Below are 21,030 nucleotides of genomic sequence, written 5' to 3'. Positions count from 1 at the left end.
CTGTATAAGGATTCTAATTGTTGTCCACAAACTTAAAGTAAGCTGTGGTCAGTCAACAATATTGTTTTGCCATGTTTTAACATTAATTTATGTCCTGTTTTCAGTGTCGAGAGAGAGAGAGGGGTAGCAGAACCTGTTCAGTTGCTGTCCAATCCACAATATTACTCTCGTAAAACGTGCCTTGAATATTATTGTAACTGAATCTCTCTGATGCTTGCCATACACCAGACCGGCATCTTTTTACAAACTTAGGAGATGCCTTGTGCATTGAATCTTAGCTCTTGATTTCTGTTAACCCTAGATATATATTATTATCATATTCTATACATCTCTTTATTCTGTTCTATGTTCTATTCTGGTCACATTTTACATTCATATTTCTTGATTACTATATATGGTTATATTTATTATTCTATCAATACTGCTGTAGTGCAATGTTGGTCTTCGTAATAAATAGTAAGAACTGTGGTCGTGCTATAAACAATACTTCCTCAAGCTGCTGAGTGATAAATATATTAACATACTTTTATATGGTGTATAAGGCCAGAGACTGTATACTTCGCTTCTGTCCATGATGTAGGCCCAACCATTCATAATTCATGTTAGCCTTTATATGGACCGAACATTAGCTTGAAAGGTAATGTTACACCTAATTAATTAGAATGTAATGAATTCCAATGATGGTTAGCTAAGACTAATGATGTAATACAACCCTCTCATGTTTATGAATATGGTTGATGATTATTCATGAGATGCTGATTATTGTGTTTACTGTTGAACTTAATTCCTCTTTTCTTGTTTATTATTCCCAGAAAGTTTTCCGTTGTTAATTTATACTTGTATAATTATACTTTACGTATAATATAATAAATTGTTAGAGAAGTGGAGAGAGAGAGGGGAGATGGAGAGGGTGGGCGATGGAGAGGGTGGGATGGAGGGGTTTGATGGAGATGGAGGGGGTTGGGGAGTTGGAGAGGGTGGGGGATGGAGAGGGTGGGATTGAGGGGTTTGAGGGAGATGGAGGGGTTTGATGGAGATGGAGGGGTTGGGGAGTTGGAGAGGGTGGGGATGGAGGGAGATGGAGGGGTTTGAGGGAGGGGGTTGGGGAGTTGGAGAGGGTGGGGGATTGAGGGGTTTGAGGGAGATGGAGGGGTTTGATGGAGATGGAGGGGTTGGGGAGTTGGAGAGGGTGGGGATGGAGGGAGATGGAGGGGTTTGAGGGAGGGGGTTAGGGAGTTGGAGAGGGTGGGGGATGGAGGGGTGTGAGGGAGCTGGAAGGGGTTGGGGAGATGGATGAGGTGGGGACGGAGGGGCTGGAGAGGGTGGGGATGGAGGGGTTTGAGGGATATGGAGGGGCTTGGGGAGTTGGAGAGGGTGGGGGATGGAGGGATTTGAGCGAGGGGGTTGGGGAGTTGGAGAGGGTGGGGGATGGAGGGGTGTTAGGGAGATGAAAGGGGTTGTTGAGATGGATGAGGTGGGGATGAAGGGGTTTGAGGGAGATGGAGGGGTTGGGGAGATGGAGGGGTTTGAGAGATATGGAGGGGTTGGGGTGATAGAGGGGGTTGAGGAGATGGAAGGGGTTTGGGAGAGCGGTGGGGATGGAGGGTTTGAGGGAGATGGTGGGGGTTGGAGAGATGGAGGTGGTTAGGAAGATGGATGGCTATAAACAGTACTTTTTCTTTCTTTCCTAACAGAGTCAGTGCATTGTTCTTTACATGCAGTAGTTTAGTATGCAGGGCCGTAGCCTGCGCAGGGGTAGCTGCCCCTTGAGATTTACACTTTCTAAATGAAAGTAGGCCTACGATAAATGTTCATATCATTTCTTCTGATTTAATTACCTGTAGTCTGTAGTGTGCAAACTCTGAGATTCTAGACACGTATTGTAGGAATGGCGGTCAAATAACATAAGGTTTACTTTAACTGCTCATCACGTATATGCACGATCTCTGATGCGACTACTGTTTCTGGTGGTTTTCAGAGGGGGGGGGGGGGGGCGGGATGGGAGCAGAAGGGGATTATAATAAAAATAAAGGTAGAGAGCTCCAAAGATTTAACCTGCATGAACAGTGTAGCAGTCTTACGTGAAACTACGGTTCATAAATATACTTATTACGTATGTTTCACTGTTATCCCCTATATTAGTGCCACACTGTTTTACTAAGAATAATAAGGCACCGTCCCCTACACGGTCCACTCACTCAGCTCATTCCACCTCCCCTACCAGCAGTAGGTCCTTAGATAGTGTCATGACGGTCCCTTTTTGGAAATGACCAACCCAGTCAAATTTCTTGAAAAAGCGCCTTGTACCGTATATCCGCACATCAGAGCATCGCTATGTAACATTTGGACGATACATTGTTTCTCGATGTTCCTTAACTGCTGCTAGGAATTCTACCCAGGCTACGGCCCTGATGTTTATCTTTATTTTTATGATTTGTTGTTTCCGATGAAGTGAATGTGCCTAAATATCAAATAGTGCTTTTCAAATGTATTTATAATACCATATGTGTGCATGTTGTAGACATCTGGATAACTAGATAACCTTTTGTTCAAAGTTTAGATGCTTCCTTTTGGGTTTAAGTTTCAATCTGAATAATCATGATTAATGCCATAAGTTACATCAGGAGGTGAAATAGATAAGTCTTTTTAATTCAAGGCTAATCTTGTCAAATGCGACTTTTATTAAATATATTTATGAATGACATATCAATTCAGGCACCAAACAGAGTAAACCTGAAGATTTGTAGAGTCCGACCCCTGGACCACTGGCGGGGATTCGCCCCTGAACCCCACCCAAAAAGTCTTTGCACTAAGTCGCTCGTCGACTCCTTCGGTTTATTCATGTTTCCTATTTATGCCCCCTACCCCACCCAACTCTCAATTCGGAGTGACGCTCCTGATCAGAGCATGATCGATTTTAGCTTAAAGCAGCTGGTTCTGTTTGTAGCTTTATCCCCTACGCCTATATACTGGTGAACTAACACTGTATATTGTTAATTTGTATAGTAATAACTGATTAATGAAACAATATGTTCACAAAACTCGAGTCTGTCACACGAGTCTGAAACTTTAAGCAGTATTATCCTAACCAGGGGCGTATCCAGGATTTTCTAACCCGGGAGGCGCGAATTACTATCTAAGCGGAGCGCCACCATCGGTTGGCGCGCAGCGTACAAGAAAATTTCTGGTTTTGATACCCCCCAGATCACCGGAAATGGCACCTCTCGGGCTTGAAAATGACCAACCAGATGTACACTTTTTGCCTGAGAACCTTGCAAGTATTTCCCGATAGTGTTTTTTTCCATCCATAACCTTTTTGAAGATTGTCACCAGTCACAAATCATGTTCGACCTCATCTCATGTCCTGTGGATCATTGCTTTTCATAGGTGATTCTACGTCGCGGCCCACAATATCCGCCAGGCCCACTTTTCAAGGTTCCAAGCCCATTATTTGTTCAGAATTTGAAAATTCACATTTCTCGTGAATAAACTCAAAACATACCCATAATGTTGCACAAAATTTCATCTACGGACAACCAATATAGAAAAACCTCCTTCAACCCCTAACAGACTGGTCAAAATTGCACGAGTAGAGGGAAGTGTGATAAAAAATGTTGGTCGGAAATTTTCGAAAATTCAGACACAGTTAATTTATTGGTGTACAAATATTAAAACCCATGGGCGGCGATCCTGGGGGGAAGGGGGGATATATCCCCCCATGAAAATGGGTGGAGGGGATGTAATACACCATATCCCCCCCCCCCCCACACCAAATGTCAGGGATAAGAATATTTTCATGCCAACATTTATGCATCATCGTTATTGTCCGGCTCTCTTTTAGCTTCATTTCTCGCCTAACATAAACGCAGTGCGATCTTTTCAAAAAAAGCGTCTTTATAAAGCAAGAATAGTTGACTGTAGGCTTCATTGGCCCTATAACAACAAAATGTATTATTGCGTCCACGGTTTAAATCGATGATAAGTAAAATAAATCGATGATATGTCGAAGTAAACTGGTATATGTCGATTTAAATCGATGATATGTAGAATGAAACTGGTATATGTCAATTTAAATCGATGATATGTAGAATGAAACTGGTATATGTCGATTTAAATCGACATATCATCGATTTATTCTACATATCATCGATTTATTTTACTTATCATCGATTTAAATCGATGATATGTAAAATAAATCGATGATATGTCCATTTAAATCGACATCTACCAGTTTAAATCGATGATATGTCGAATTAAATCGGTAGAAGTCAATTTCCGTGGACTTATACCAGTTTCTAGCGACTCAAATTGACATATACCTATTTAAATCGACATATCATCGATTTAGCTCATTAACATATTCCAAATCCCGATTTCGGTGATGATTGACATGTGGAGATACATCACGTGTAGTCACCTGACAAGGCGGGCGAGTAATTTAATAGTTCCAAAATTACGAAGCTAGCAAGGGTGTTCATCATGGTTATATGTCAATGGTAATTATGAACAATTACTTGCAAAAAGATTTCGGTGTAACAATAAGGCTGAAATAACTGATATGTCAATGACGTGCAATTATCTCAATGCAAACTGGGCTTGTCTACTCGAACACATGGCGCTATAGTATAGGAATACACATGCAACTGAATAGGCCCACAGTACGTACACAGATGCAATTACCTACTCCAGTTACACCATAAACAAAGATGATATTGTTCTGCAGTGAGGCCTACTGTAAGGTTACGTTTTAATGTAGCTAAGTATATACCCATGGGGTTTAACAGTTACAGTATTCAAGCTCAAATCATGCATTCCACTGTGCTCGTGTTTATTTTCAATTATTCGCCCGCCTTGTCAGGTGACTACACGTGATGTATCTCCACATGTCAATCATCACCGAAATCGGGATTTGGAATATGTTAATGAGCTAAATCGATGATATGTCGATTTAAATAGGTATATGTCAATTTAAGACGCTAGAAACTGGTATAAGTCCACGGAAATTGACTTCTACCGATTTAATTCGACATATCATCGATTTAAACTGGTAGATGTCGATTTAAATGGACATATCATCGATTTATTTTACATATCATCGATTTAAATCGATGATAAGTAAAATAAATCGATGATATGTAGAATAAATCGATGATATGTCGATTTAAATCGACATATACCAGTTTCATTCTACATATCATCGATTTAAATCGACATATACCAGTTTCCCTCGACATATCATCGATTTATTTTACTTATCATCGATTTAAATCGATGATAAGTAAAATAAATCGATGATATGTCGAAGCAAACTGGTATATGTCGATTTAAATCGATGATAAGTAAAATAAATCGATGATATGTCGAGGGAAACTGGTATATGTCGATTTAAATCGGTATAAGTCGATCTCCCATGATTTGAGACTGATGGCCCGCCACATAGGTCGAAGGAAACTGGTATATGTCGATTTAAATCGGTATAAGTCGATCTCCCATGATTTGAGACTGATGGCCCGCCATAACGGTACACGATGGCATGCGATGTAGGGTAAATAACCGATGCTTGTTCATATGATATTGACCATACCATGTTGAACGCGGGCAAGGCGCGCCAAAAATTTTGGTTAAAGTTTTCGGGCAAGTCGGACAGTTTTGAGGCTGTTCATCCTGGAACGCCATTTTCATGCTCACTGATATGATGTGATATCTGCTGCGGTTGCTTTACAAATTCGAACAGGCGCGTAGCGAGGAATTTGCCAAGGGAGGGGCGAAGCCTGTAGGCAAATTATCTAAGCGTAGCGCCACCATAAGTTGGCGCGAAGCGTTCAAGAAAATTTTGGCCGAAAATGCCTCCCAGATCGCTGGAAACGACATTTCCTGGTCCTTGTAAGTTGCATCTAAGCACTTTCTACTTTGAAATTACTGGCGATATCATAAAAAAAATATGCTGAAGGGGGGGGGGGCGGTCGCCCCTTTCCGAAATGCGTCGTGTTCCCCGACGACACGGTCGAGTTCGAGACCAGCCACAGTTGGTTTCATAGCACAATTCTACAATTGTTTAAGGCGTATATACACACACACGCGTTATGATAGACCATATATAGATCATGAGTGAGAGAGGAAAAATGGAAACGTCAAAAATGGAGTTTTCGGTGTAAGGGGTAGGGTGAGGCAAACGCCCCTTCCGAAATCCTTGATCCGTCACTGGCTACCCTGTGTATATAATAGGGACCAGCGCTGTAATGATGTCACTGTTCCTCTTTCTCTTCCCGGTGTCTTGGCGTTTTTCTTCTACTCCCTCCTTTTCTCCTTTTTCTCTCTTTCTTCTTTTTCTTTTCCCTTCCTTCCTCTTCTCCTCCTCTTTTTTCCCCTCTTTTTTTCCTTTTTCTTCTCCTTTTTTTCTCTCCTCCTTTTCTTACCCGGGGGCGCGCGCCCCCAACGCCCCCTCCCTGGATACGCGTCTGCTAACAATCCGGTGTTACCACCCGCCACTATATCGGTTAGTAGCGTTCGGGGGTGGGAGTGGGGATTTATGGGGATAAATGCATTTGTCTATGGAACGCGAAAAGGGCAAACTTATTTCGTTGCTAAGTTTAACGTAAGTTTAGACAACGACGTAAGTTTAGACAACGGAATTTTAGACATCAACGTGAGTTTGAGCAACAGCATGGTGAAACAGCAGCAACAACTTTAGTTTAGGCAACAACAAACTTAGATTAGACAACGAAATCAGTTTGCTCTTTTCGCGCTTACATTGTTGCCATCGGCGCTGTTCAACAATTGCTTTACCACATGGGCTTCATATGATTACTGTACGCAGGGGTTTGGTTCTTGCTGCCTGGGTTTAGGTAAACAGTCCCGTGGACAAGGCCGCCTTTGTTCTTCGCATATACGGGAAGTTTCTAGAGGAGCAAAGTGGGCGGGGTCAGCTTATGTATGTAGCATGGTGGAGAGCGTTGACCGGCTTGTAATTGGGTTGGGATACATGTCAATCTTACTGACTATTTCGTAATTGGTCAGCAAATTAACGACGTGTATGTATATACAGCGCAAGTTGAATTTCGCGCGAATAGCCCATATTTTTATATCACGTGATTGGGCAATAACGTAAGTAGACAACGGAACCAACTTCAGACGGCAACGTAGGTTTAGACAACAACGTAAGTTTAGGCAGCAACGTAAGTTTAGGCAAAAACGTAAGTTTAGGCAGCAACGAAAGTTTAGACAACAACGTAAGTTTAGACAACAACGTAAGTTTAGACAACAACCAAAATTTGAGCTACAACATGATAAAACAGAAGCAACAACTTTAGTTTAGACAGCAACAAACTTAGTTTAGACAACGAAATATGGTTGCCCTTTTCGCGTTCCATATTTGTCCACTAGGAATGTTGAAATTAGACAAGAAGTTGGCGGATTTGATATGAGAGAATGGAGTAATTAAGTGCTTAGACACGATTGAGGTGTTGGTTATGATATGTAATATTTCATGACTTGGTCTGAACATGACACAGAGGTACACAATGTATAAATGAGCACCTTTATCTTGCTTTATCTGCCTCGATTTATTTTAATTCCTCTCCTGACTCGCGAACAGCGAGAACATAGTCTCGCGATGAAAATGAAGATTGCATACGAAGAAATGCCAAGATGAGTGTTACTATCTCTCACCTTTTTACACCCCTGACCCCACCCCCCCCCCCAACGTCTCCCATCTCCATTTTCTACGCTCATTTCAAAGAAATTGAATGACTTGTAGATTTGAGGCCTAAGTTAGCGCTGAGGAAGTATCGTACATGAAATGTGTAGCATTCGTTCATTTTGCTCTGTAATAACGAGGGGGCTCCCTAATTATAACAGGGTTCTCTCTCGAAGACAGATGTCTAATTACAGTACGGAGCTCAATATGCAACAGCTCCCTAATTATAGCAGGGAGATATCTCAGTAACAGCTCCCAAATTATAGCAGGGACTCAGTAACAGCTCCCTAATTATAGCAGGGAGATATCTCAAAGTAAGCTCCCTAATTATAGCAGAGAGCTCTATATGTAACAGCTCCCTAATTATACTAGGAAGCTCTATATTACCCCGGTCCCACGAACGCGGTCTTGCTTCAAGCATCTGTTTATAGCTCCATGCTTCAAGCAAGGATAGGTGGAGCAAAACTGTAACCGCAGATAAGCCCTGCAATTTGAACCCGCGTTTCAACGAGTTAACTCCGGGCATAGCGACAGGCTTGGAAAACCTTGGAAAACGTCCGAACCTGGTTATGTAACAGCTCCTCAATTATAGCAGGTAGCTCTTCCCAGGGACAACTCCCTAATTATAGCAGGGAGCTCTTCTCAGTGACAGCTTCCTAATTATAGAAGGGATCTATTCTCAGTGACAGCTCCCTAATTATAGCAGGGAGCTCTATATGTAACAGCTCCCTAATTATACCAGGGAGCTCTATATGTAACAGCTCCTCAATTATAGCAGGTAGCTCCTCCCAGGGACAACTCCCTAATTATAGCAGGGAGCTCTTCTCAGTGACAGCTTCCTAGTTATAGCAGGGAGCTATTCTCAGTGACAGCTCCCTCATTATAGCAGGGAGCTCTATATGTAACAGCTCCCTAATTATACCAGAGAGCTCTATATGTAACAGCTCCTCAATTATAGCAGGTAGCTCTTCCCAGGGACAACTCCCTTATTATAGCAGGGAGCTATTCTCAGTGACAGCTTCCTAATTATAGCAGGGAGCTCTTCTCAGTGACAGCTCCCTAATTATAGCAGGGAGCTATTCTCAGTGACAGCTCCCTAATTATAGCAGGGAGCTCTATATATATGTAACAGCTCCTGATTATGATTAATTAATTACAATTATGATATACACTCATTATATATTATGACAGATCAAGTTATACCAAAGAACTCAGTGACAGCTCCCTTTCTCTTCATTCCGTGACAGTTCCTTGCAAGGTATGAAGCAACACCTTTATGATTAATTAATTACAATTATGATATACACTCATTATATATTATGACAGATCAAGTTATACCAAAGAACTCAGTGACAGCTCCCTTTCTCTTCATTCCGTGACAGTTCCTTGCAAGGTATGAAGCAACACCTTTATGATTAATTAATTACAATTATGATATACACTCATTATATATTATGACAGATCAAGTTATACCAAAGAACTCAGTGACAGCTCCCTTTCTCTTCATTCCGTGACAGTTCCTTGCAAGGTATGGAGCAACACAGACACTACATTGTATGGCCCGGTAGTCATGTACTACAGCTCTTTGCAGGGGTCATAGACAGGTACGCGTGCGCAGGATTTCAAAAGTGGAGGACACATTCAAACTTGCCCATTGATGGATTAAGTTAGGAGCCTGAACCATGCATTCCAAAAAGGCCTAGATGCGAACCAAAGATTTCATAAATGAGAGGATGATGCCCCGTGGTCATTCAAGCCGACTATCACGTAGCGGGTCTAGGGTCCAACCACACTCCCCACCCCCAATAAAGGTTCAGACGTCAATTGGTGCATTTTGAGGCGTATTTAGAATATAAATGTCATCCATATAAGTAGTTCTAAGCGCAAGGCTTTGCTAATACATATTTTTAAGGTTGAAAAAGAGACAGGGATTACTGCAGCAGTGGTGTAATTATTCACCGGCTGAACGCCACAACAATTCCGTGAATTGCGATGGGCGGTCGTCCACCCTCCCCCCCCCCTCCCCCTTTGGCTTGCCATATTGTTTGTAGAGTATATACCATACACAAGGGTTATCGTTAACTGTCGTTACCTAATATATTAAAATAATAATAATGAACCGTACTTATATTGTTGACAATTGTTTACGACAGGTTTACTTAGTTAGTATTGCTTGCCTATACAAGCTATATTATGTGGTCTGATCGAATGACGTCCTATTTGCCTACTGTGTATGTAATGGGTCAAAATGCTGACTGGAAATTGCAGAAAACAATCGTCCCAACCTTAAACTTAAATGACTTCTCACATCACTTTACAATAGCAAGCCTAAAAAAGAGTATATAGGTAGGGATTGCTAGGGTGTAATGGACCTTCCTTCAGAAGCAATCACTCGATTTATAAAGGGATTTAATTGGTTTTCTTGGTGGTGTCCGACATAAATGGTACTGCTATGGTTGAATCTTTTTTTCCTGATTAATAAAAAATTTTACTCTGCAGAACAAGGTATTTAGTTTTTTTTTTTTTTTAAAGAATTCCTCAAGCGGCTGAGTGACCAATATATTAGTGAACTTTGTATGATGTATGGGCCAGCGACTGTATTATTCGGTTATGTCTATGACTTATACCCAACCATTCATAATTCATGTTCGCCTTTACATACAGAACATTTACGCGAAAGGTAAATTAACCATAATTCACTGAATAAGATGTATTTATACCCTCTCATGTGTATGTATCTGGTTGATGATTATTCATGAGATGCTATATTGTTTACTGTTTAAAACTTAAAATCCTCTTTTTCTTTGTTTATCACTCCCAGTCATTTTTCCGTTGTTCATTTATACTTGTATAATTATGCTTTATATAGAATATTATAAATTGTTATACTCCAGCTGAACTTAAACGAGTGAGTTATTGTTGTTTTGTTTGTACATTGCATTTATACTTACACTATTAAACTAAGGATGTTGTAGTACTACTCCGTATGTAAAGTACTGTTTAGAATTGTAATCTAAACCACGCTACCTATTAGTTTGGTATCTCGGTACATGTTAACTAACCCTCCTCTTCCTGGGGTCTGGAACGACTTGTCTGTTTGTTTGATGTTGTTAGTATTTACATACAATGCGCTAGTTGTACACAGTTTCCATAGTACAAAGTAAGCCTATATTTCACTCGATATACGATGAAAAACGTGACCCACTACATGGAGCCACACATGGAGTCACATATGTAGTGGAATTACTAGGGATGGGATGGTGATGGGGGCGTGATGGTTAAAGACGGTGTTTGTTATATCTTTCCTTACATTCAGTGCATAGCCCTGTACACGCAGTAGTTTAATATCATGGAATTGGATTGCGTTGAAGACGGAGTGTTCTTGTGACGTGAATAAGTATAATAACACAATTAAAGGTGATATTCGTTGTACCGACAGACCGAATACCTGGAGTGTCAAAGGGAGGTGTATGAGTCGGAAGGGGCGACTGGAGGGAAGAAGAGGGGGGGGGGGTGCATTATCACACCTTCCTTTAGTTCACTTGTTAGATCAAGACATTCTTCAGTGTCGAGGACACCAGGTCCACTCATCTACGGTTGTAGGCTACTTTAAGGCATCACTGAGTCATTCGGCTGGATCCTTTGTTAGCCAAACAATGCGAGGTAATCCTTCTGAGCAACCCTCAGATATTATATTGCGTACTTGGTAATAACAGTTGGAGCGGATGTTAACACCTGGTACAGATAAAACCAACAGAAAAAAAAAGGAAACCTAGACAATAATGTTTCATACTATAATGTTTATCTCTATTCCAGTTTCGATAATTTCAAGGGGTGGCAGACAAATATTTGAGGGCCTGTTGCCGTATAGACCCTTCAGCTCCTCCCCTGCCCTCCATTATGATACAAGATTAGTCTCTGTACAGAGTAAGTAAATCTTTGATTTTGTATTAACATTATATTTGCGTATTAAGAGAGTAAACGTACACCGGTTTTACACTGAAGTTCAGTTACTGCCCAGTGTATATTACTGGGGGTGGCAGACAAATACTTGAGGGCCTGTCCCCCTCCCTAGCTACCCCTCTGCTCCTGCCCTCCATAACGGTACAATATTACAATTATGACTACTCTTGTAGAAAAGAGCAGCCTCCATAACATTGTAACAAGAGCTCACTGAAACACGTCATTCACAGGACCCGAAGCACTTGATAAAGATGTCTCGTTAAGCATCGGTCGTTGATTTTCAGTAGCTTACATCTCGAATGACTATAAGCTACTGTTATACGCGTGACATGAGCGAAAGACTTGTGACTTGACTTGACAAACATTGGCTTGGTGAAAACACTCTAATAAACTCAGCTCAAAATTCAGCTAACAGTAAAATTAAATCAATAACGTGTCATCCATTGTAACTTGATTATAAATCATTAAAGCAATAAATGTTTTCAGTCGTATTTACCAGTGATTTCCATAAAAGAAAACGATACGTATTTCACTTGTTACTAATCAGAACATGAGAAAAGGGGACTTTTCAAATAACAGGGCTTTCTGTTCTTTAAATTCTGTTTGTTTTTAGTTCTTAATATGAATATATTTATTTTCGTATCTACCTTCGTTTTCATAACTTACTATATAAATATTAACATCTTTTCACAGCTAACCTACCTTTCGTAATCAGGAACTTGCTTGCCTATTGTTATAGCTATTTACTTGGCCTGTACCATAAACTAAATTTATAACGTACTTTACTACCGTTGTATGACAGTCACTGTTTACACAACAAACAAATACAAAGATCGTGTAAAGGTAAGTTGGTCTGACGTTTCGATCCTAGCAGGATCGAAATGACCACTTGTCATTTAGCCTCTGAAGTAGATCCTGTTAGGATCAAAACGTCAGACCAACATAATTTTAAACATTTTCTTACACAAGCTCTCTAGTGGATAAGCAGTTTATTAACAGTTTTATTTTATTTTAAATATAAAGATTATAAGAAGTTTGCCCCGTGATATCGTACTTAGTTGATACTATCATTATTACGATATATGACTAGATATCTTTTTAAGATTGAAGATAAGATGTTTCAGTTCCATTACGTATTAAATCATCTGGTATTAAAAAGACGGATAACAAGATGCATTTTTTTTTCAAAAAGAGGGACATATTTTAGATGCGTCCCAATGAACTTCTTAGGGTACCTGTAAAGGGCAATTAAGATACAAATATATTGTCCCTAATAATTGGCCTTTCCTAAAACAGATAACGAAATAATATTCTGAAGCTACAGCACCTTATATGTTTCATTCTGTTTATATAAACGGCATATGATAATACTTGATACGGTTCCCGGACAACTCCCCACTGGACGAATTCCCCTGACGATTACCCCCCCCCCCCCTCGGAGAATTCCCACTCCGCACAATTCCCAACTATGACAACTTCCCCCGGACAACCCCCCCCCCCCGGACAAATTCACCAGGACAATCCCCTCCTTGGAAATTCGACGATTGATGGGCAGCCGATGTAGGCAGGGTTTAGGCTTTTAGTTCATTAAAAATGGAAGTGAACCTAGAACTAACTGCAACAGGAGATTTCCATTTTTCATATTGTTGTCGTGTCCCCACTGAATATTATATCCAATTAACATGAATTCAAAATGGACGCAAACGATTATTTTGAGGCTCTGTAACAGCTCATTAACGATTGGTTTTACACCCTCAACATATATTACAGGAAGATAGAAACATGACCACAAACAATCAAAATAGCTTATTGAAAATACACATTGACGTACCTACATACCTGTCAACTCTCCCGGTTTTACCGGGATACTCCCGGTTTTACCGGGATACTCCCGGTTTTTACCAGAATCTCCCGGCCTCCCGGTTTCATATTCTATTCTCCCGGTTTTTTTAAGTTCTACACTTGCGACATTTCTGAAAATAGCCAACAATTAGTCCTATGCTTAGTAATTCCCCACAGTAACTCTAAACAGGAAAGGCTATATTCAGTGTAGTTCGCAAGAACAAGACAGACTGCAGTCGGTCAAGTCTCAAGCTTGATGGGACTCTATCTAGCATACTAGCCATTAAGTCACAGTCACAGTACCCAGAGTCCACTGTTCCCTGTTTCAAATGGAAGCCTACTAAAGAAACCCTGTAGAAAGCGAAGCGAGCTGCTGTAAACTACAACAAGAAACACTGATTGGATGATTCTCTCATTGTATTGAATAAGAAGACTATACTTATTTAGGAGTATTTATATCATTTCAGTTGAAAATTACCAACCTCCCTATCTTCCCCTTGTTCTCCCTGTTTTTTGGCCCAGAAAAATGTTATTCTCCCTATTTTGGAGTCAAACAGGTTGACAGGTTTGTACCTATAACGTCAAAACCTAGATATGACTCAATGTGACGTCATCAAAACTAAAAAATGAGGCCGATTGAACGAAATCAGGCTGTTTTAAGCAGAGACGATATGATATTATAGTTAGTGTGGTCAATGGTTAAATCCAGATTTGAAAAAATGTCGCGCTACGCGCGATTATCTTTTCTGTCATTGCAGCTTTAATATACTGTAGTATGGTAGTTCTTTATGCAGCTTCAGTGATTTACTTTGAGAACGCGAAGTGTTAGTAGACTTCAATTTTTTGTAGTAGCGTATTGGGCATTAATGGCGATCGGGGGGGGGGGGGGCAAACTTCGCCCCATGTCAACAGTTTTAGTTCAGTTTATACGGGCCCAAACCACATTTGGGCGCCCCTATACCATTGCGCCCCTAACTATGCCACTGGTTCTTTGCTAGGCAATCCTTTCAAATAGCTTGTAAAACAGATATCACAAAGATGATAAACAGTATATAGACTACATGATACTGTTGAATAAACAAACACCATCAGTATTTTTATCACGCCCCTGACTTACTGAAGTATGCTACTGTTGAATGCATCATCAGAGCGTGTGCAGAGATGGGGGGGGGGGGTGCTTGAAAATGTTGGCTAAATAATGAAGACACTTTACTACAAAAAATGGCAAAATATTGCACCATTTTGCATGTAAGCACACTTCCTTATTAACATATCTCACTACATTTCATCACATGTTGGACCCAACTCCCTCTCTGGAAATTTCTGACCGTAACACAACATAAATGCTACGGGCCGGGAATGTAGTGTAGCTGGCTATAATGCATAACAAGAATCTAGAGCTTCGTGATTCATTGCCTTTGGATTTGAAGCCAGATATAATTGTTTGACCTACCTCTGTTGACCTAAGGTGACATTTGACTTTAACCAAAAACAATAAGAATCATATGTTTACTATGGGTAATCCACCGCCGAAGTATTAGAACGATCTGAACTTGCGTCATCCACTTAGAGTGGTTACAATAGGCGTCATAGACACACACACACACATGCATGCCTGCACATCTTCCTTTTGCCTCTGGCAAGGAATCAAAAAGTGGTTCTGAGCAATTTTCAGCGAAATCACATTTGGCCACGCCCCTCATGAATATTGATGAGATGAAGTAGGTTTATAACCTACACATGTTCCCCATCTCCCACCAATGCCACCAAAGAAGTTTGAACAAAATCGGAAAGACGGTTGCCGAGATATTAGCATTTAAAGAAATTGTTCGAAGCCCCGCCCACTCAGGAATATTAATGAGATTGGAACCACAAACAATAGGGAATACTTACTCACTCTGGGTAATCCACCACCCAAGTATGGGAATGATCAAACCTTGCGTCATTGACTAAGAGTGATTACGAGCATCTTTCAACGAAATTACATTTGGCTCCGCCCCTCGGCACCTCCCACCAATGCCACTAAACAAGTATGAACAAAATCGGCCATTCGGTTGCCGAGATAAGGAGTCCGTCTACTTAGGAATATTAATAAGATTGGACCCCAAAAACGATAGGGACCATCTACTCACTATTGGTAACATACCCACCAAGTATATGAGACCGATCGGATCTTGCATCAGTTATCGTGATTACAAGCTGGCGTCACTAAAACGAAGACAGACACACACATGCGTGACTGCGAAGTGGGCAGAAAATGTTAAGGTAATCCAGCTAACATGCATGTGGAAGGAGTAAATAATTCTCACAGCAACAATGCGGCTAGTGCGCGCGAAGCGAGCCAAATCTATTTTCCACAAATTTACTAACTTGACGCCCAAAATACTTTCATAGTAGCTATAGTATACACAATGCACGCGAAACAAAAAAGTGTTTTGGTACTTTGTCTCCTAAAATACAGTCGTATTGCTATTTAAGCTTTTCAATTCAACGGTGTTCATATGTTTTACTACATTGCAAAAGTATTACATTGGTAGCGTGACAGGACGAAAGAGGTAATTCAGAGCTCTATGTAAGTAGACCAAAGTATACCAATATCTCACACCTGTATGTGGAATAATGAAGCAAAAGTCACTCTCTACAGGGCAGCCTTGGTTAACACACAGAAAACGGAAATAAATCAATATATCCGCACAAAGATACTCGTTGTTCGGATCAGTAACCTCGCGATTATCTTTTTCTCAGGTGAGTTGGGCCTGTTGGTTGTGCTACTATAAAACACTATCGTACACACGCACAGTTTTTATTGGTAAGTAGCGTTACAAAATCGTCCCAATTGGGTTCTCCCGATTGACAATTATCTGTGGCCAACTGTCCGGGGGAAATTGCCCAGGAGGGAATTTGTCCCGGAGGGTAATTTACCGAGGGTAATTGTCCGGTGGGGAGTCAACTGTTGAAGGCATAGTGGAAAGGATTTGTCCGGGGGGGGGGGGAGTTTTCTGGGATTGGAATTGTCCGGGTGGTAATTATCTGGGTGGGAATTGTCCGGGGGTACTTGTCCAGAGAGGTAATTCTCCGGGGGGTAATTGTCCAGGGAGAGTTGTCCGGTCACCCTTGATACACAAAATCAGCAAAAGCCACATACACGGATGTCGTGTATGGAAGGTAAATGTTACATCCAGTCTGCATATGCAGTTGGGAGTCTGACCTCAATATATGACCGTTACTAGCAAATTTTCGAGCACAGCTACTTGACCCGGAAGTAATTGTTTCGCGCAAATCCGGTTCTACGGACTTCGGTTCGCTACTTCCATGTATGGATGTAATCGGTAAAATTCGCAAACATCCCAATGTCATTCGGGTTTACGAGTATCGTAGCTCGATAAAGGATACTTTAGAGACTCAAATACGATCATTTCCGGAAAGAAACGAAGATTTTACCAATAGAACAGTGCATTTTCTTATCGACGACCAACGCAAAAACATAAAGGTAAGTCAAATCGAGTCGACGTCTATCGTTATGTGACTTTCGCGTCTTAGACAACTTTTAACCGTAAAAATAGCATTTTTGTAATATATAAGCTTGAATCTTACTCATATTTTTCAGAAAAGTTGTAACTCCCCCGAAAAGTGTGATTTTTTGGTCAACGAAAATGGTGCTCCTATGTGGTTTTGGTTGCCCCTAATACATGTATCCTAACGTACATAATACACATATACACGAAAGCACCGTATCCTATAACGTGCAGCCTAGCGCTATATGTCGACTATGATGTAGCTAGTGCTAGATTTGCAACGTCTCGTATTTTTCGTAATCTTTCTATTCGGCATAGATTCCCTTCATTTTTTGCGTTAATATGGAAAAATCAGGGAGTTGATAAGTCACGGTACTACTGATTGCTACTAAATAGTTAAAATTTAAAAATTCGAGGGCATAGCGGACAGTAATATTACTCCTAGTACAAGCCTAGGCTAGCCTATAGGCCTAGTACTTTTGTATTTACTAAAGTAATATACTACGACAAGTTTTTACTACAGGTAGGCCCTAGCCTAGTTTTAGTAATACTAGAATACCTGCATAGTTTAGTCCAATTTTAATAATGGACTAAGGCTTATAACCTTTAGTTCTTAGCCTACGCCTTCTTGTCCTTGTGTAATAATTCTAAGGGGCCTGTTCTTGAAAAGATTTGGACTGCATAAGATACAATTTAGTATTATTATTATTATACAAAAATTATTAGTAGTACTAGTAGACTGCCTTTGTACTATGTATAAGTTAAGATCATGGCTTATTATGAGTTTTATTAAAGCTGGACTGGGTGAAAATTTCCTCCATGCTGGGATCGGGATCCATTTCAATGTCACTTTGTTACAAGTGTTCAAGACCGGTATTAGATCCATGACTTAAGTCTAGGCCCAATTCCCTATTCTTAATATGTAGAGCAAGATACGTAACACAGAAATAAAACTAGCTTGCTTTATACTGCTTACACTTTTTACTTATTGCTATTACAGTTAGACCTACTGCTGGTACTTGAGAACAATTGCACCTCATAGAGCCATGTAGTTGTACATAGCTACTTATAATTCCAGGTGACTTAAAACAATATCAGGGATCATTTTGTGACAACATGTTTTGCTGTTAACGAGAGTTTACGATCTTTTTATTGTTATGTTGTTTTCTATGATAGGTACAGTAGTAGAAGTACTTAGTTAGTCATTCACGTACAGTCTTCCCTATGTGTGTGTGTCACACACAGATTTCTCTAAGGTGCTTCCCATGTATATATGACCAAAAAAAAGTTATTCCCATAAAGAAGAAAAGTTTCATTCACTATTAGATTTGTTTTGTTATGTATAATGACTAACATTGCAAAATGCAGTTCCACTGGTATTAAGTATTAGCCCAGAGAGCTTCCAGAGTTTATTACATCCTCATGTTTATTATCCTCATATCTGAAGTCTTCATATAAGAGTTTATTTATAGAAATCTGTTAATAAATGTAGTCTCACATTCTATTTAATACTATATATCTTTAAGTTACTAGCTCTGTTATATGTACCCGTAGTAAGAAGGAATGCAGCCTGTGGATCAGTTAAGTGCCTGTTGTTACAACTCTGCTCCAAACTATTGTTTGTTTAATCAGGTTGTATTATTAGTGTGCTACCTTTAAGCAATTTTGTTTTCTATATATATGTAATTTACATTTTTCCTCAGTTTCTGTTATACTCTTATAGAAAGAACAAGTTGTGTGCAGCAACAGGCTGTAATATACTCAGCAGTCTCATGCCTATTCTCTAGCTAACTCGAACAGGGTATTGGCCCAGACACATACACTGGAAGTTAACTGTGTAGAATAGATTGTTGTTTGGAATTTATGTGCTGATTTTGGAACCATTTCTTGGGAAATGTCGGTACTTAAATTGGTTAATTTAGTCGTGACAACTGACCAATGTGGCTGGAACAACAGAAGATATGACCTGGAAAATTAACAAAATGGATGGCTCGAACTGGCTGACATGGAATTTCCAGATGAGACATTTGTTTCTTGCAAAAGGCCTGTGGGCTATGAGGATGGCTCAGGAAAGTTGGGGGTTACTGTATGTGAGAAGTAGAAGAGTGCAAACTTGAAAAAGACACAACTGGCATTTTTCATCATTGTGCTTGCAATAGCATCTAGTCAGCTGGAATTAATTACAACAAGTGACAAACCAAGTGATGCTTAGGATGCCTTGCGTACTCTGTTCGTAAAGGATTCTCTAACCAACAAAATTCAGCTCAAGAAAAAGTACCTCAGAACTGAAATGGCAGAGGGCAAGTCAGTTGGAAATAATTTGAATTATATGAAAGGAAGTATGAATCGTTGGGATGCTATTGGTGCTCCTATTTCTGAAGAAGACCAGGTTGTTAAAGTTATATGTCAAGTTTGGACTTATTTATTTACTTTCTACTCTTACCTTTTACTTTTATATATTTGTCTTTTAAATTTAATCTTATGCTATATGTCACAGGTATATCTCACCATTTCAAAGTTACAAAACTATCCATCCTGCCACCTGAACTGTTTTTGTTATGTCATGCCTTCACTATGCCACCTTGAAATACCCTTTCCAGTCATAATGCACTTGACATTGTGTGTGATTTTTTTTCAGACAATATTATTGTATGAAGTCTTCACAGTATGAAGTGAGTTTCATTTCAAGAAGTATTCAAATTTTGTTAAGCTATTCCTTCCATTTGAACAAAGTATTTCACTTTGAAGTGATCAAAGTAATTTATATTTCATGCCCATATTTTCACAGGACATTAAAACATGTTCTTTCATGGAGAGTGTCACACCAAATGTTTTTTGTTTTCTTTTTTCTGTTGCTTAAAGTGCCTTATTGTTACAGTTATAAAATCAATAAAAGACCAGGCAACTCTATTTCCACTGTTGACTAATGTTCTACTATGCATGTGCAAAAGAAAAAGAAAACAGCCCTACTCAAAATATTTGGTCAGAGTATCCATAGAACGTAATGTATCCAAACGCGTCCTGTGTACTGAAAGTCCGCTTTTAATTAAAGTCCCCATATGTGGCAAAACCACCTCATCCCTCCAAAATACCCTAACTCTTCCCAAAGCTGGTGAACACCACACCCATCCCAAAGCTGGGAAACTCCAAACCCTTCCCCAAATCCGCTAAGCACCACATTTCCTCCCCAAAACCCCTAAAAACACCACACCCCTCCTCTAAACAACACACCCCTACCCAAGCCACAGTACTTAACTTCAATATTGGCAAGTGGTTATGTAGTGTGATACATGAACCAAACAAGGATTGGTATTGACTGGAAAACTGTTAACTGATATTTATTGATGAATATAAGCAACAGATGAGTACCCAGCTTTGCAGAATCTCACTGAGTAAGGGCTACTGTGGAATTATGGTAAGTGGGTAAGTATAAATCATTTGGTATTGCAGGTATAAATCATTCGGAATTGTTGGAAGTTCCTTAGAAAGCAACTAGATATAAGGTTTGGCCTAGGCCATGTTACCTTTTTTTTTTCGACATGTGGTATGACCCCTTCAGTTTTGACAACAGACTCGGGGAAAATTTGTGTTACCTTAATAGTTACCGCCATTAATTTAGCTAGAAAGTAAACACCATCTCCCTTGCCCCCTCCCCCATTTTGTCTCTCTTACCCCTCCCATACGCAGCTCTCAGTAATTTTACATTTTACCTAATCATATATTAGAATTTGGGACAAAATATCTTCCAAACCTTAGCACAACTTAAATTACTTAATTTCACGCCACAAAACCTAACATTCTTAATAGACCGTACACTAAAGGAATGGGTTCCACTACATTGAAAACGATTTGAGTGAAGTCTTGTAGGTAGTAGCCCATAGCATGAAAACGGCTTGGCGAAAGTCTACCTAATTTCAAAATGGCGGCGACAGCAACAAAATCGCCGAGTCGAGGTAATCGTTTTGTGACTGGCCGTCTTAGACAACCATTTCACCGAAACTTTACAGCATCATG

At 40.0% G+C, this 21,030-nt stretch overlaps 1 protein-coding gene and 2 long non-coding RNA genes across 3 annotated transcripts in view; 2 read left to right on the top strand and 1 right to left on the bottom strand.

Annotated features, from left to right (window-relative positions):
* Nucleotides 1–21,030, top strand: part of LOC139970099 (uncharacterized) — a 377,392-nt gene that overhangs the window by 10,412 nt on the left and 345,950 nt on the right. The gene's annotated exons all lie outside the window — the stretch shown is intronic.
* LOC139970041 (uncharacterized) overlaps nt 1–21,030 on the bottom strand; it is a 242,036-nt gene that overhangs the window by 56,501 nt on the left and 164,505 nt on the right. The gene's annotated exons all lie outside the window — the stretch shown is intronic.
* LOC139969347 (uncharacterized) lies at nt 16,691–19,926 on the top strand. Its single transcript, XR_011793697.1, has 2 exons — nt 16,691–16,991; nt 18,720–19,926. It is a non-coding gene; the product is annotated as an uncharacterized lncRNA (long non-coding RNA).

Source organism: Apostichopus japonicus, chromosome 7 (genome assembly GCF_037975245.1).
Source record: "Apostichopus japonicus isolate 1M-3 chromosome 7, ASM3797524v1, whole genome shotgun sequence".
NCBI classification, from domain to species: Eukaryota; Metazoa; Echinodermata; class Holothuroidea; order Aspidochirotida; family Stichopodidae; genus Apostichopus; species Apostichopus japonicus.
The sequence above is the reverse complement of the archived record's forward strand: the minus strand, read 5'-3'. Positions and strand labels throughout refer to the sequence as shown.